The sequence below is a fragment of the Triturus cristatus genome, chromosome 1_1, assembly GCF_964204655.1.
Source record: "Triturus cristatus chromosome 1_1, aTriCri1.1, whole genome shotgun sequence".
Lineage (NCBI taxonomy): Eukaryota > Metazoa > Chordata > Amphibia > Caudata > Salamandridae > Triturus > Triturus cristatus.
The window spans coordinates 426,301,082-426,314,697 of record NC_140579.1 but is presented as its reverse complement, the minus strand read 5'-3'; the positions used below and the strand labels follow the sequence as shown (position 1 = coordinate 426,314,697).

Genomic DNA, 13,616 nt, shown 5'->3' with positions numbered 1-13,616 from the left:
GCTTACATTGACAGAACTAAACCTTTTAGAAAGACAAACCAACTATTTGTAGCTTTCTCTCCACCTCATAAAGGAAACCCCATCTCAAAGCTGTAATTGCCTGGTGGATAGTCAAATGCATTCAAATATGCTACCAGAAAGCAAAACGCACATTAACAATTCCCCCTAGAGTGCACTCAACATGCAAACTAGGGGCTTTCATGGCATTCTTAGGGAACATTCCCTTAGATGACATTTGTAAGGCAGCAACATGGTCTACGCCACACACCTTCACCAAACACTATTGTGTTGACATGCAGGCCAAGCAACAAACTTCTGTAGGCCAGGCTGTTCTTAAAACACTTTTCCAGACCACTGCAACAGATACAGGTGACAACTGCTAGGGGAGAGCACTGCTATACAGTCTATGCACAAGTATGTATTCTGCAGCTCATATGCCTCGAACGGAAAATGTAACTTACCAGTATGCATCTGTTCTTGGCATGCAGAGCTGCAGAATGACATATGCCCACCTGCCTCCCCGGAACCTCTATCTATTCCAGTGTTATCTTACTTAGATACATTACACATGGACATCTTTTCTGTTTCTTACAAACTCCATCATTTCCCATCTTTGAGAAAAACAATCTGAAGATGAAGTTGATGCCCATTGCACACTATTGTCCAAGAGAGGAGTCACCTATCTTGTGACTACAAAGACTTCTTCCAAGACAACAACAAACTGCAATCATCCGAGCCCAACACCAGATGGCGATCTATGCACAAGTATGTCATTCTGCAGCTCTACATGCCAGGAACAGATGCATACTGGTAAGTAGCATTTTCCTTCCCACCCATGCATCTATATATGAGATCTGACCCCTTGTCCCTCAGTGATTCTAGATCATGCAGAAATGGGGTGAAGCAGGACCAAGTACACACTTTTCCACCTGTTCTTATTCTGGCACTGAAGTCTAAGATGCCTGAGCTCTTTGCAGTAGTTTCTTCAAAACGGGCTGTGTCTGAGCCCAACCAGGTATCTCACTCTACCGTGCTGTGTGGAGCCATGAAATAATCATAAAACATGGTGGTTCCTGTCTCTGATGCACCGGGAGGTTCACAGCTCATTAGTGCAATTATGTTTAGTTTTGAAAAGCAAACCCAATATTTTGGGATTTGTCTTTGAAAAACAACAAGAATATTTAACAGGCCTACCATGCCTCCATGTCTTGATGGGCTGAGAAGTTGTTATGATGTCTCCTGCATGGTATTACAAGCTCGCAGCTCTTCTGATATCCTGATATTTTTTTGGCCTAGCTCACAATACAATCACAAGGCCTAGGCTTTTTATCATGGTTCTGAGACCCAGAGTCTAGCTCTGTGATCTGGAGAGGTGCACCACACGTGCTACCTGGTCAACATGAGGTTACTGTCCTTGTTGGGCCTTTACATTAAGTCGTGGTGGCAGTGTACCGCTTTACAGACTGATGCTGCTGAACAGGTCCCAAGCGTGTACAGTTCCACTAGAATGTCATTTCCAGACTACGCACTGATATCTAGTAGCAGGATCCAATATTGTTTGTGAGTGTGTGGCTGCAGAGACCGGTGAGATCCATTTTGGATGCCCTTTATAACAAGCATTTGCAATGCAATAGGTCTCGCATTTATGCGAGTTTAAGCTATTGGCATTGTAAATGACAATGCCTTTTATTTTTGTTTTAAAAACGAAACCAAAAATAAAAGGCATTGTTATTTGTAATGTCAATAGTTGAAACTCGCGTAAATGCAAGATCTATTGCATTGCAAATGCTTGTTAGAGTAGCCGTCTCCCCACTGTAAGGGCTGGTGGCAGTTACGGACACCTGCTGCTAGTGGGACTGGGCCCCTTGCTCACTGTTTACTGCTGCCCCGCAACCCGCGCCTCTCATGTTTACGTGCTCACTATGTCAACAGTATTGCTGGCATTTGTCGCTCCCAATGTTTCAACCAGCAGTCAGCAGAGCAATTTTGAGTCAAAAAGGTAGGTAAGCACGGAGACCGGAGAACAAGTAGTCGAGGGAACCTGTCTGATTTGCCTGACCTGTAATGCTACAGGTTCCGTGAGTCTTGCAGCGGTTTGCAGAAATAAAAATGCGCAGCGGCAGTGTGGCCTGGTCTCCGTTCCGCCGAAGTGCCGGAGTGCCATGGCGCTTGGGCTCCAAGAAGCCCCTGAGGCCAAGCCTTGAGCCCCAATCTCCAAACTTATTGTTTGTGGCCCACTGCCGAGCTCCTTGTTCTTAGCGTATCATCAGCTCTCACCGTGAAAACCTTGCAGAATCTTTCTGCCTCTTTCCCTTGTCCCCGAGCCAAAATACTAATGAAACAGAGCAACACAATCTTCTTTCTCTCTCTAGTACGCTGTCACCAAATCTCCCTGAATTGGTCATATTGGGATCTTTCGCCTCTCAAGTTAAAACAAGCATTTGCAATGCAATAGGTCCGATTGCATTGCAAATGCTTAAGTTTAAAACTGAGCGCGGCGCTGTGAGAAAGTGCCATCTTTCTTGCATGGTATGCCCCCACTTTTTGCTAAATTGCTGAATGTACTTCGATTGAGTGTACCCTGGGTTCCTGCCAATCAGGTGCCCAGGGCCTATGTTCCTTCCTTAAACCACACAAACCCCAAATTGGCAAACCCTAGCCACATGTCAGCCCCTAGTAAATGGTACCCTAGGTACCCAGGGCCTTGTGACCAGGGAAGGCCTCTAAGGGCTGCAGCACTCATTGTGCCACCCTCAGAGGCCCTGTACCCTTACACACACACACTGCCCTTGCAGGCTGAGTGTCTGGGTGCAGGACAAAACAAAGAGTCGACATGGCACACATCACTGTGTACCATGCCCATCACCTACACTGCCAAGGCATATGTCAGCCACCCCTCTAGCTGGGTGCATTACGCCTATGGTGTGGGCACAGGAGCAGGAGCCCTGTGCCCCTACAGTACCCAGGTCCATTCCTGGGCACTGTAAGTGCAGTGCTGTCATTTAAGAATACATGGTGCTGAGAGCTTGTCAAATACGAGCTCCACAGCACCATATTGGCAACACTGAAGCCTGGGAAGTTTGGTATCAAACTTCTCAGCACATTGAACCCACACTGATGCCAGTGTAGGATTTAATGTACTAAGCGCCCCAGAGGGCATCTTAGAAGATGCCCCCTTACAGCTAACTTGCAATCCACGTCTGCTCTGAGGCTGCCCAGGCTGCCACACAGCAGACACGTTGCTGGACCCCTGGGTGGGAGAGCCCCTGCTCTCCCGGGCCTGCAACAATGCACATCCTGGGTGAGGTGAGAAATCTCCTCCCCCAGGATGAGCAAAGGGAAGCTTCAAAGGCATGCCGCCAGTTGGAGTTTCCCCAGGCCACTGCAACCCCCCACTCTGGCGGGAAGCTTGGCCGGAAACCCCATACAAGGACAGGGGATGTGCCAGCCTGCCCACCCCACCCCTCAGGTGGGGGAGGCGAGGTGAAGCACATCTCCGGGCTCTCGCCATCTTGAAGATAGGAGGCCCTACCCTATCAGGATTAGGCTACTGCCCCCTCCCACAGGAGAGAGGCAGGATAGGGGGTGTACCCACCCCAGGACAAGGACCCATTGGTCCCTGGCCTTCACCTACCTGTAACGCCCCTAAATCTAGTATTTAGGGGCCCCCTGAACCTTCCTTCCTCGGATTCCAGATAGAAAAACGACAAGAAGAGCAAGAAGAACAAAGACCTGCCCTGCAGCTGCTAAAAAGAGAAGAAGACACCAACTGCTTTGGCCCCAGCCCTACCGGCCTGTCGACTCTCGAACCTGCACCAGCGCGGCATCCCACGTGGCCAGCAACCTCACCAACCCCGGAGGACCTGGCTACCTTTTAGCTCTAAGCCCCTGGGACTCCCACGAGTAGAGGCTCTACTCAAGAAACCTACTTGCTATCCCTGGCACCAGCCCGGGACCGCGGACCCAACACACTCTGCACCAGCCAAGCCTGGCCAGTGCCGGAGTGGACAAAGACCCAGAGGACGACCCCACGGCGACTGTGACCCAGAGTCCGGCACCCAAGGACCCCCCTCGACATCCCGGAAGAAGCCTGCAGCCTCAGAACCAAGTGCCACCCCAGCCGCGATCAACCAGAGGGTAAGATTCCCGACGTCAAAAGGCACCCCTGCACCCGGTGCCCTGCGACCCCCTGTGCCCAATCCCGGGGTACCCACCTAACCTACAACTACCCAACTTACCTCTCGAAGTGGTGGTGGCACCTGAAACTTCCTCGTCCCCGAGCCTGCAGCTTCTTTCCAAACCGGAACATTCCCATTGATTTCCATTGAGCGCCCTAAGGCTCAAAAGCACCCTGCACCCAGCCGCCCGAGTGGCCCTGGCAGTGCCCTCTCTACACTAACCTACTTCCCCACTTGCCCTGAGTAAGTGACCAGGAGCCCAGCTCCCACAGCCGCGTGGCTTGCCAGACAGCAGCCACCAACCAAGGCCCCCCTATCCCTCATAGGATAACATTGGGCCCAACTCTCTCTGCACCCGGCCGTCCTGAAACCGCTGAGGGTGAACCAACTGTACCTACCTGACACTGGGGGACCCCTGAGTCCATGCCCGGAATTTCAACACTACCAGTCGAGTACTTACCCTTAAACCGCTAACTTCATTTTCCTCATAGGGTAACATTGACTGGCTTTTTCTTCAAAAATCTTCTAAGTGTGAACTTTTCAAAACTGCAAAAATTCACCAAAAATCAGCCAAGTGACAAAAACGAATTTACTCACCTGCTCCTAGGTGAGCTCCCAGTGCTGGATCTTGGTGCCCAGCCCTGACTCTGAAAAGTGTTCACAACTATACTTACTTCTAACTCATTTTTCTCCCATAGGAAACCATTGTCTGCTTTTCTGTGAAATTTCTTCTAAGTGTCTACTTTTGCAAATTTGAAATATTCTTTTAAAATCGTACCATTTCTGCAAACGAAATTACTTACCTGCATTTGATAAGGACCCCAGTCCTGGGTCTAGGCACCCAGTCCTGGATTACTAAAGTAACGATAAAGTACTCTACCTGCAATTTGAATTTCTTGCCATAGAGATCCATTGAATGTTTTCTGTGACATATTTTCTAAGTGCTAACTTTTGAAATAGCTAAATATTATTTAAAAATCATTACAGTTATTAAGTCGACTTTCATCACTTGATTCTGAATACTGACCCCAGGCTGGTTCTAGGATCCAGACCTGGAATTCCAAAAGTAATCTGAAAAGTAATTTATTACAAATAACCTGAATTTACCATTGAGCTCAATGCATTGTTATGTTTAGGAAATAGGATTGTTTATTGCAACCAACTGTGACTGTTTACACAAATTTATTGCTTGAAACAAAAGTATTTATATTCAACCTCTCATTCTGAGAAAGTATATTTTTACCCCCTTGTGGTTCTAAAAATAAAACAAGCATATATTTTATATATACAAAACATTGGCCTAGAGTTCAGTTATTGAGTGTGTGAAACCATTTGCTGACTGAGTGTGTACAATAAATGCTTTACACTGTCCTCTGGTACTGCCTTACTGCTCGACCAAGCTACCACTTTTGAGAGTAAGGTCATACCTAACTTTGACCTCTATCAGCCTCTGGGGGACTGTGGACTCTGTACACCCTGTACCTATTAGGGAACAGTATATACAGAGCCACTTTCTCACATTGGTGGATCAGCGGTGGGATACAAACTTGCATTTGTTGGACTACTTGGTTACCATCTGATCACACGACAGAACTCTTAAAAATTGCCTTTAGAATTCTGATTGGTTTTTCCAAAATTACTAAAAGTCTTGCTAGGGCCTTGCTTAAGTCCCATTAGAATTTTAGAAAAATAAAAGTCACTATAGTCAGGGTAGAGGGTTAGAACTGTCAGGTTAGAATGTCTCAAACAAACCCAGCTATTAGTGATAATAATAACATGGACCTGGTGGAGGAGCTCGACCTCACACCTTACTTACACTTGTCTTTCAAGGAATTGAGGTCCTTATGTAAACTCAAAAATTTACAAATGGGTCAGCATCCATCCAAACAAGGGCTCCAGGAGCTCCTGGCTGAGTATGCTAAAGACCACCCATCTGAACATGGTGATGGCCAGTCAGATGAGGAAAGGGAAACAGGGGAGGAGGACAGCAACCTCCCCATACTATTCCCTAGGGAGGAGATGGCACCCATACCCTCCAACTCAAGACATAGCATCTGGGCACCTAGAGACCACACAGGTGGCTCTGGTCCCAGAGACAGCACTGGGGGACCCCCCAGTGAAGAGGACAGCCTTGTGAGGCTGGCCAAAAGAATAGATCTAGAGTCCAGGCTCCTGGCTCTAGAAAAGGAAAGGAGAGAGATGGGTTTAGCACCCATCAATGGTGGCAGCAATAATAAAAACAAGGATAGGGAGGAAACTTCTGACCTTAAAATCCCCAAAGGGATTGTCCCTAAATTTGAGGAAGGTGATGATATCACCAAATGGTTCACAGCCTTTGAGAGGGCTTGTGATATCAGGAAAGTAAAGAAACCTCTCTGGGGGGCACTCCTGTGGGAACTGTTCTCTGGTAACTGCAGGGACAGGCTTCTGACTCTCTCTGGGCCAGAAGCAGGATCCTATGACCTCATGAAGAAAGCTCTGATTGAGGGATTCGGATTCACCACTGAGGAGTATAGAATTAGATTCAGGGGGGCTCACAAAACCCAGACCCAGTCCTGGATTGATTTTGTAGATTTCTCAGTGAAGACACTGGATGGTTGGTTAGCTGGACATGGTGTGCAGGATTTTACTGGATTGTACAATTTATTCATGAAGGAACATATTTTGAGTAACTGCACAAATGAAAAGTTGCATCAGCATTTGGTAGACCTAGGTCTAATTTCTCCCCAAGAATTGGGAAAGAAGGCAGACCACTGGGTCAAGACTAGGGTGACCAAGACAACCACTGGGGGTGACCAAAAGAAGGTGGTCACAAAACCTCCCCAGGGGAAAGGTGGTGAGAATCCCCAAGATAAAAAGTCTGAGTCTTCCAAAGGGCCCCAAAAGCCTGTTCAGGTGGGTGGGACCCAAACTACTCCCTATGTGCCCCAACCATATAGGGGGAAGAACTTTGATCCCTTAAAGGCCTGGTGTAATACCTGTAAGAAGCAGGGACACCTAACTGTATCTTGCCCCCTAAACAAAGCCACTAAGGCACCCAGTACAGCCACTCCTGGGGCAGCAAGTATACAAATGGGATCAGAGGTGTACCCTGAGCAAATCTGGGAACACACTGAAGCAAGTTTAGTCTCCTTGGGAGAAGTGGAGTTTGCCACTGTGGCTGTGTGGCCCCCCAATTTAAAGAAATACTTACAGTACCCCTGGGTAAATGGAACTAGGGTAGAAGCTCTGAGGGATACAGGTGCCAGTGTCACTATGGTGAAAGACACACTGGTTTCCCCTGAGCAATACTTGATTGGGAAGTCTTACCCAGTCACCAACGCTGACAGTGTCACCACTAGTCATCCCATGGCCATGGTAACATTAGGCTGGGGGGGGGTTACTGGCCTGAAACAGGTAGTGGTCTCTCCAAAGTTGCCAGCTGCATGCCTGCTTGGAAATGATCTGGAAACCTCAGCCTGGGCTGAAGTTGAGTTAAAGGCCCATGCAGCCATGCTGGGCATCCCTGAATTGGTGTGTGTGCAAACCAGAGCACAGAGCAAGAGGAAGGGTGAAAAAGTAGGTTTGGAGCCTGGAATAATGGCCCAACCAACCAAGAGGAAGGGCAAGGAGACTGGGGGACCAGCTTCTGTACAGCCAAACACTCAGAACCCCTCTCCCCCTGGAGAGGATGTAGATACCCCTGAGGGAACTGAGTCCATGGAGCTTGACCCTTACCAGGTTGAACTCTTGGGCCCAGGGGGACCCTCTAGGGAAGAGCTGTGCCAGGGCCAGCGAGACTGTCCCACTCTTGAAAGCCTGAGACAACAAGCTGCTTCAGAAGCCAGGGGAGATGTCAGTGGTACCCACAGAGCTTATTGGGAAGAGGGATTACTGTATGCTGAGGCAAGAGACCCCACTCCTGGAGCCACCAGGAGGGTGGTAGTGCCACAGAAGTACAGGGAGTTCCTCCTAACTTTGGCTCATGACATCCCCCTAGCTGGACATCTGGGGCAATCCAAAACTTGGGAAAGGTTAGTGAGTCACTTTTACTGGCCCCAGATGCACCAAAAGGTGAAGGAGTTTGTCAGCTCCTGTGTTACCTGTCAGGCCAGTGGCAAGACAGGTGGCCACCCAAAGGCCCCCCTCATTCCACTACCAGTGGTGGGGGTCCCCTTTGAAAGGGTAGGTGTGGACATTGTGGGTCCACTTGAACCTCCCACAGCCTCAGGGAACAAATTCATTCTAGTAGTAGTGGATCATGCTACTAGGTACCCTGAAGCAATTCCACTTAGGACTACTACAGCTCCTGCAGTAGCCAAGGCCCTCCTGGGTGTCTTCACCAGGGTGGGTTTTCCTAAGGAGGTGGTTTCAGACAGAGGTTCCAACTTCATGTCTGCTTACCTAACACACATGTGGAAAGAGTGTGGAGTGCAGTACAAGTTTACTACACCCTACCACCCACAAACCAATGGCCTTGTTGAGAGGTTCAACAAGACATTGAAGGGTATGATCATGGGACTCCCTGAGAAACTCAAAAGGAGGTGGGATGTCCTGTTACCATGCTTGCTTTTCGCTAACAGGGAAGTGCCACAGAAGGGAGTAGGTTTCTCACCCTTTGAACTTCTGTTTGGTCATCCTGTAAGGGGACCACTATGTCTTGTAAAAGAGGGCTGGGAGAGGCCTCTTCAGGAACCCAAACAAGACATAGTGGACTATGTGCTTGGCCTAAGGTCCAGAATGGCTGAGTATATGGAAAAGGCATCCAGGAACCTTGAGGCCAGCCAGGAGCTCCAGAAGCACTGGTATGACCAAAAAGCTGCACTGGTTGAATTTCAACCAGGGCAACAGGTGTGGGTTTTGGAGCCAGTGGCACCAAGGGCTCTCCAAGACAAATGGAGTGGCCCTTACCCTATCCTAGAGAGAAAGAGTGAGGTCACCTATCTAGTTGACCTGGGCACTAGCAGGACACCCAAAAGGGTCATCCATGTGAACCGCCTTAAACTCTACAATGATAGGGCTGACATCACCATGCTGATGGTGACTGATGAAGAACAGGAAGCAGAGAGTGAGCCACTCCCTGACCTCCTATCCTACAGCCCAAAAGATGGGTCAGTAGATGGTGTGATTTTCTCAGACACCCTCTCTGCCCAACAGCAGACTGACTGCAAGCAAGTCTTGCAACAATATGCTAGCCTCTTTTCCCTGACCCCTGGTCTGACAAGCTGGTGTACCCATGATGTGGACACTGGTGACAGTGCACCTGTCAAGAACAAAATCTATCGACAGTCCGATCAAGTCAAGGAAAGCATCAAAGCTGAGGTCAGCAAGATGCTGGAGTTAGGGGTCATTGAGCCTTCAGAGAGCCCCTGGGCTAGCCCAGTGGTTCTGGTCCCCAAACCTCATCAACAGGGTGAAAAGAGAGAGATGAGGTTCTGTGGACTATAGAGGGCTCAACTCTGTCACCAAGACAGATGCTCACCCTATCCCAAGAGCAGATGAACTGATAGACAAATTGGGGGCTGCCAAATTTCTCAGTACCTTTGACTTAACTGCAGGGTACTGGCAGATTGGCATGGCCCCAGGAGCAAAAGAAAAGACAGCATTCTCCACCCCTGATGGGCATTATCAGTTTACTGTGATGCCCTTTGGGTTAAAGAATGCCCCTGCCACCTTCCAGAGGTTGGTGAACCATGTCCTGGCTGGGTTGGAGTCCTTTAGTGCAGCTTATCTTGATGATATTGCTGTCTTTAGCTCCACCTGGCAGGATCACCTGATCCACCTTGGGAAGGTTTTAGAGGCTCTGCAGAGTGCAGGTCTCACTATCAAGGCATCCAAATGCCAGATAGGGCAGGGCACTGTGGTGTACTTGGGCCACCTTGTAGGTGGAGGCCAGGTACAGCCCTTACAACCCAAAATCCAGGCCATCATGGACTGGATAGCTCCAACAACCCAGACCCAAGTCAGGGCATTCCTTGGCTTGACTGGGTACTACAGGAGGTTTGTGAAGGGGTATGGCTCCATTGTGACCCCCCTCACAGAACTCACCTCCAAGAAAATGCCCAAGAAAGTTAACTGGACAGTTAGTTGTCAAAAGGCTTTTGACACCCTAAAAGAAGCAATGTGCTCAGCACCAATTCTAAAAGCTCCAGATTATGCCAAGCAGTTCATAGTGCAGACTGATGCCTCTGAGCTAGGGATAGGAGCGGTCCTATCCCAGACCAATGATGAAGGCCAAGACCAACCTGTTGCTTTTATAAGCAGAAGACTACTCCCTAGAGAGCAGCGTTGGAGTGCCATTGAGAGGGAGGCCTTTGCTGTGGTTTGGTCCCTGAAGAAGCTGAGGCCATACTTGTTTGGCACTCACTTCCTAGTTCAAACTGACCACAGACCTCTCAGATGGCTAATGCAGATGAAAGGGGAAAATCCAAAACTACTGAGGTGGTCCATCTCCCTACAGGGAATGGACTTTGAAGTGGAACACAGACCAGGGACTGCCCATGCCAATGCAGATGGACTTTCCAGGTTCTTCCACTTAGACAATGAAGACTCCATAGGACAAGGTTAGTCATCACCTTTCGTTTGGGGGGGGGTTGTGTGAGAAAGTGCCATCTTTCTTGCATGGTATGCCCCCACTTTTTGCTAAATTGCTGAATGTACTTCGATTGAGTGTACCCTGGGTTCCTGCCAATCAGGTGCCCAGGGCCTATGTTCCTTCCTTAAACCACACAAACCCCAAATTGGCAAACCCTAGCCACATGTCAGCCCCTAGTAAATGGTACCCTAGGTACCCAGGGCCTTGTGACCAGGGAAGGCCTCTAAGGGCTGCAGCACTCATTGTGCCACCCTCAGAGGCCCTGTACCCTTACACACACACACTGCCCTTGCAGGCTGAGTGTCTGGGTGCAGGACAAAACAAAGAGTCGACATGGCACACATCACTGTGTACCATGCCCATCACCTACACTGCCAAGGCATATGTCAGCCACCCCTCTAGCTGGGTGCATTACGCCTATGGTGTGGGCACAGGAGCAGGAGCCCTGTGCCCCTACAGTACCCAGGTCCATTCCTGGGCACTAAGTGCAGTGCTGTCATTTAAGAATACATGGTGCTGAGAGCTTGTCAAATACGAGCTCCACAGCACCATATTGGCAACACTGAAGCCTGGGAAGTTTGGTATCAAACTTCTCAGCACATTGAACCCACACTGATGCCAGTGTAGGATTTAATGTACTAAGCGCCCCAGAGGGCATCTTAGAAGATGCCCCCTTACAGCTAACTTGCAATCCACGTCTGCTCTGAGGCTGCCCAGGCTGCCACACAGCAGACACGTTGCTGGACCCCTGGGTGGGAGAGCCCCTGCTCTCCCGGGCCTGCAACAATGCACATCCTGGGTGAGGTGAGAAATCTCCTCCCCCAGGATGAGCAAAGGGAAGCTTCAAAGGCATGCCGCCAGTTGGAGTTTCCCCAGGCCACTGCAACCCCCCACTCTGGCGGGAAGCTTGGCCGGAAACCCCATACAAGGACAGGGGATGTGCCAGCCTGCCCACCCCACCCCTCAAGTGGGGGAGGCGAGGTGAAGCACATCTCCGGGCTCTCGCCATCTTGAAGATAGGAGGCCCTACCCTATCGGGATTAGGCTACTGCCCCCTCCCACAGGAGAGAGGCAGGATAGGGGGTGTACCCACCCCAGGACAAGGACCCATTGGTCCCTGGCCTTCACCTACCTGTAACGCCCCTAAATCTAGTATTTAGGGGCCCCCTGAACCTTCCTTCCTCGGATTCCAGATAGAAAAACGACAAGAAGAGCAAGAAGAACAAAGACCTGCCCTGCAGCTGCTAAAAAGAGAAGAAGACACCAACTGCTTTGGCCCCAGCCCTACCGGCCTGTCGACTCTCGAACCTGCACCAGCGCGGCATCCCACGTGGCCAGCAACCTCACCAACCCCGGAGGACCTGGCTACCTTTTAGCTCTAAGCCCCTGGGACTCCCACGAGTAGAGGCTCTACTCAAGAAACCTACTTGCTATCCCTGGCACCAGCCCGGGACCGCGGACCCAACACACTCTGCACCAGCCAAGCCTGGCCAGTGCCGGAGTGGACAAAGACCCAGAGGACGACCCCACGGCGACTGTGACCCAGAGTCCGGCACCCAAGGACCCCCCTCGACATCCCGGAAGAAGCCTGCAGCCTCAGAACCAAGTGCCACCCCAGCCGCGATCAACCAGAGGGTAAGATTCCCGACGTCAAAAGGCACCCCTGCACCCGGCGCCCTGCGACCCCCTGTGCCCAATCCCGGGGTACCCACCTAACCTACAACTACCCAACTTACCTCTCGAAGTGGTGGTGGCACCTGAAACTTCCTCGTCCCCGAGCCTGCAGCTTCTTTCCAAACCGGAACATTCCCACCAGCCGCCCGAGTGGCCCTGGCAGTGCCCTCTCTACACTAACCTACTTCCCCACTTGCCCTGAGTAAGTGACCAGGAGCCCAGCTCCCACAGCCGCGTGGCTTGCCAGACAGCAGCCACCAACCAAGGCCCCCCTATCCCTCATAGGATAACATTGGGCCCAGCCGTCCTGAAACCGCTGAGGGTGAACCAACTGTACCTACCTGACACTGGGGGACCCCTGAGTCCATGCCCGGAATTTCAACACTACCAGTCGAGTACTTACCCTTAAACCGCTAACTTCATTTTCCTCATAGGGTAACATTGACTGGCTTTTTCTTCAAAAATCTTCTAAGTGTGAACTTTTCAAAACTGCAAAAATTCACCAAAAATCAGCCAAGTGACAAAAACGAATTTACTCACCTGCTCCTAGGTGAGCCCCCAGTGCTGGATCTTGGTGCCCAGCCCTGACTCTGAAAAGTGTTCACAACTATACTTACTTCTAACTCATTTTTCTCCCATAGGAAACCATTGTCTGCTTTTCTGTGAAATTTCTTCTAAGTGTCTACTTTTGCAAATTTGAAATATTCTTTTAAAATCGTACCATTTCTGCAAACGAAATTACTTACCTGCATTTGATAAGGACCCCAGTCCTGGGTCTAGGCACCCAGTCCTGGATTACTAAAGTAACGATAAAGTACTCTACCTGCAATTTGAATTTCTTGCCATAGAGATCCATTGAATGTTTTCTGTGACATATTTTCTAAGTGCTAACTTTTGAAATAGCTAAATATTATTTAAAAATCATTACAGTTATTAAGTCGACTTTCATCACTTGATTCTGAATACTGACCCCAGGCTGGTTCTAGGATCCAGACCTGGAATTCCAAAAGTAATCTGAAAAGTAATTTATTACAAATAACCTGAATTTACCATTGAGCTCAATGCATTGTTATGTTTAGGAAATAGGATTGTTTATTGCAACCAACTGTGACTGTTTACACAAATTTATTGCTTGAAACAAAAGTATTTATATTCAACCTCTCATTCTGAGAAAGTATATTTTTACCCCC

At 49.4% G+C, this 13,616-nt stretch overlaps 1 pseudogene; it reads left to right on the top strand.

The window, feature by feature from the left end:
* LOC146870373 (putative E3 ubiquitin-protein ligase MARCHF10) overlaps nt 1-13,616 on the top strand; it is a 422,534-nt pseudogene that overhangs the window by 287,975 nt on the left and 120,943 nt on the right.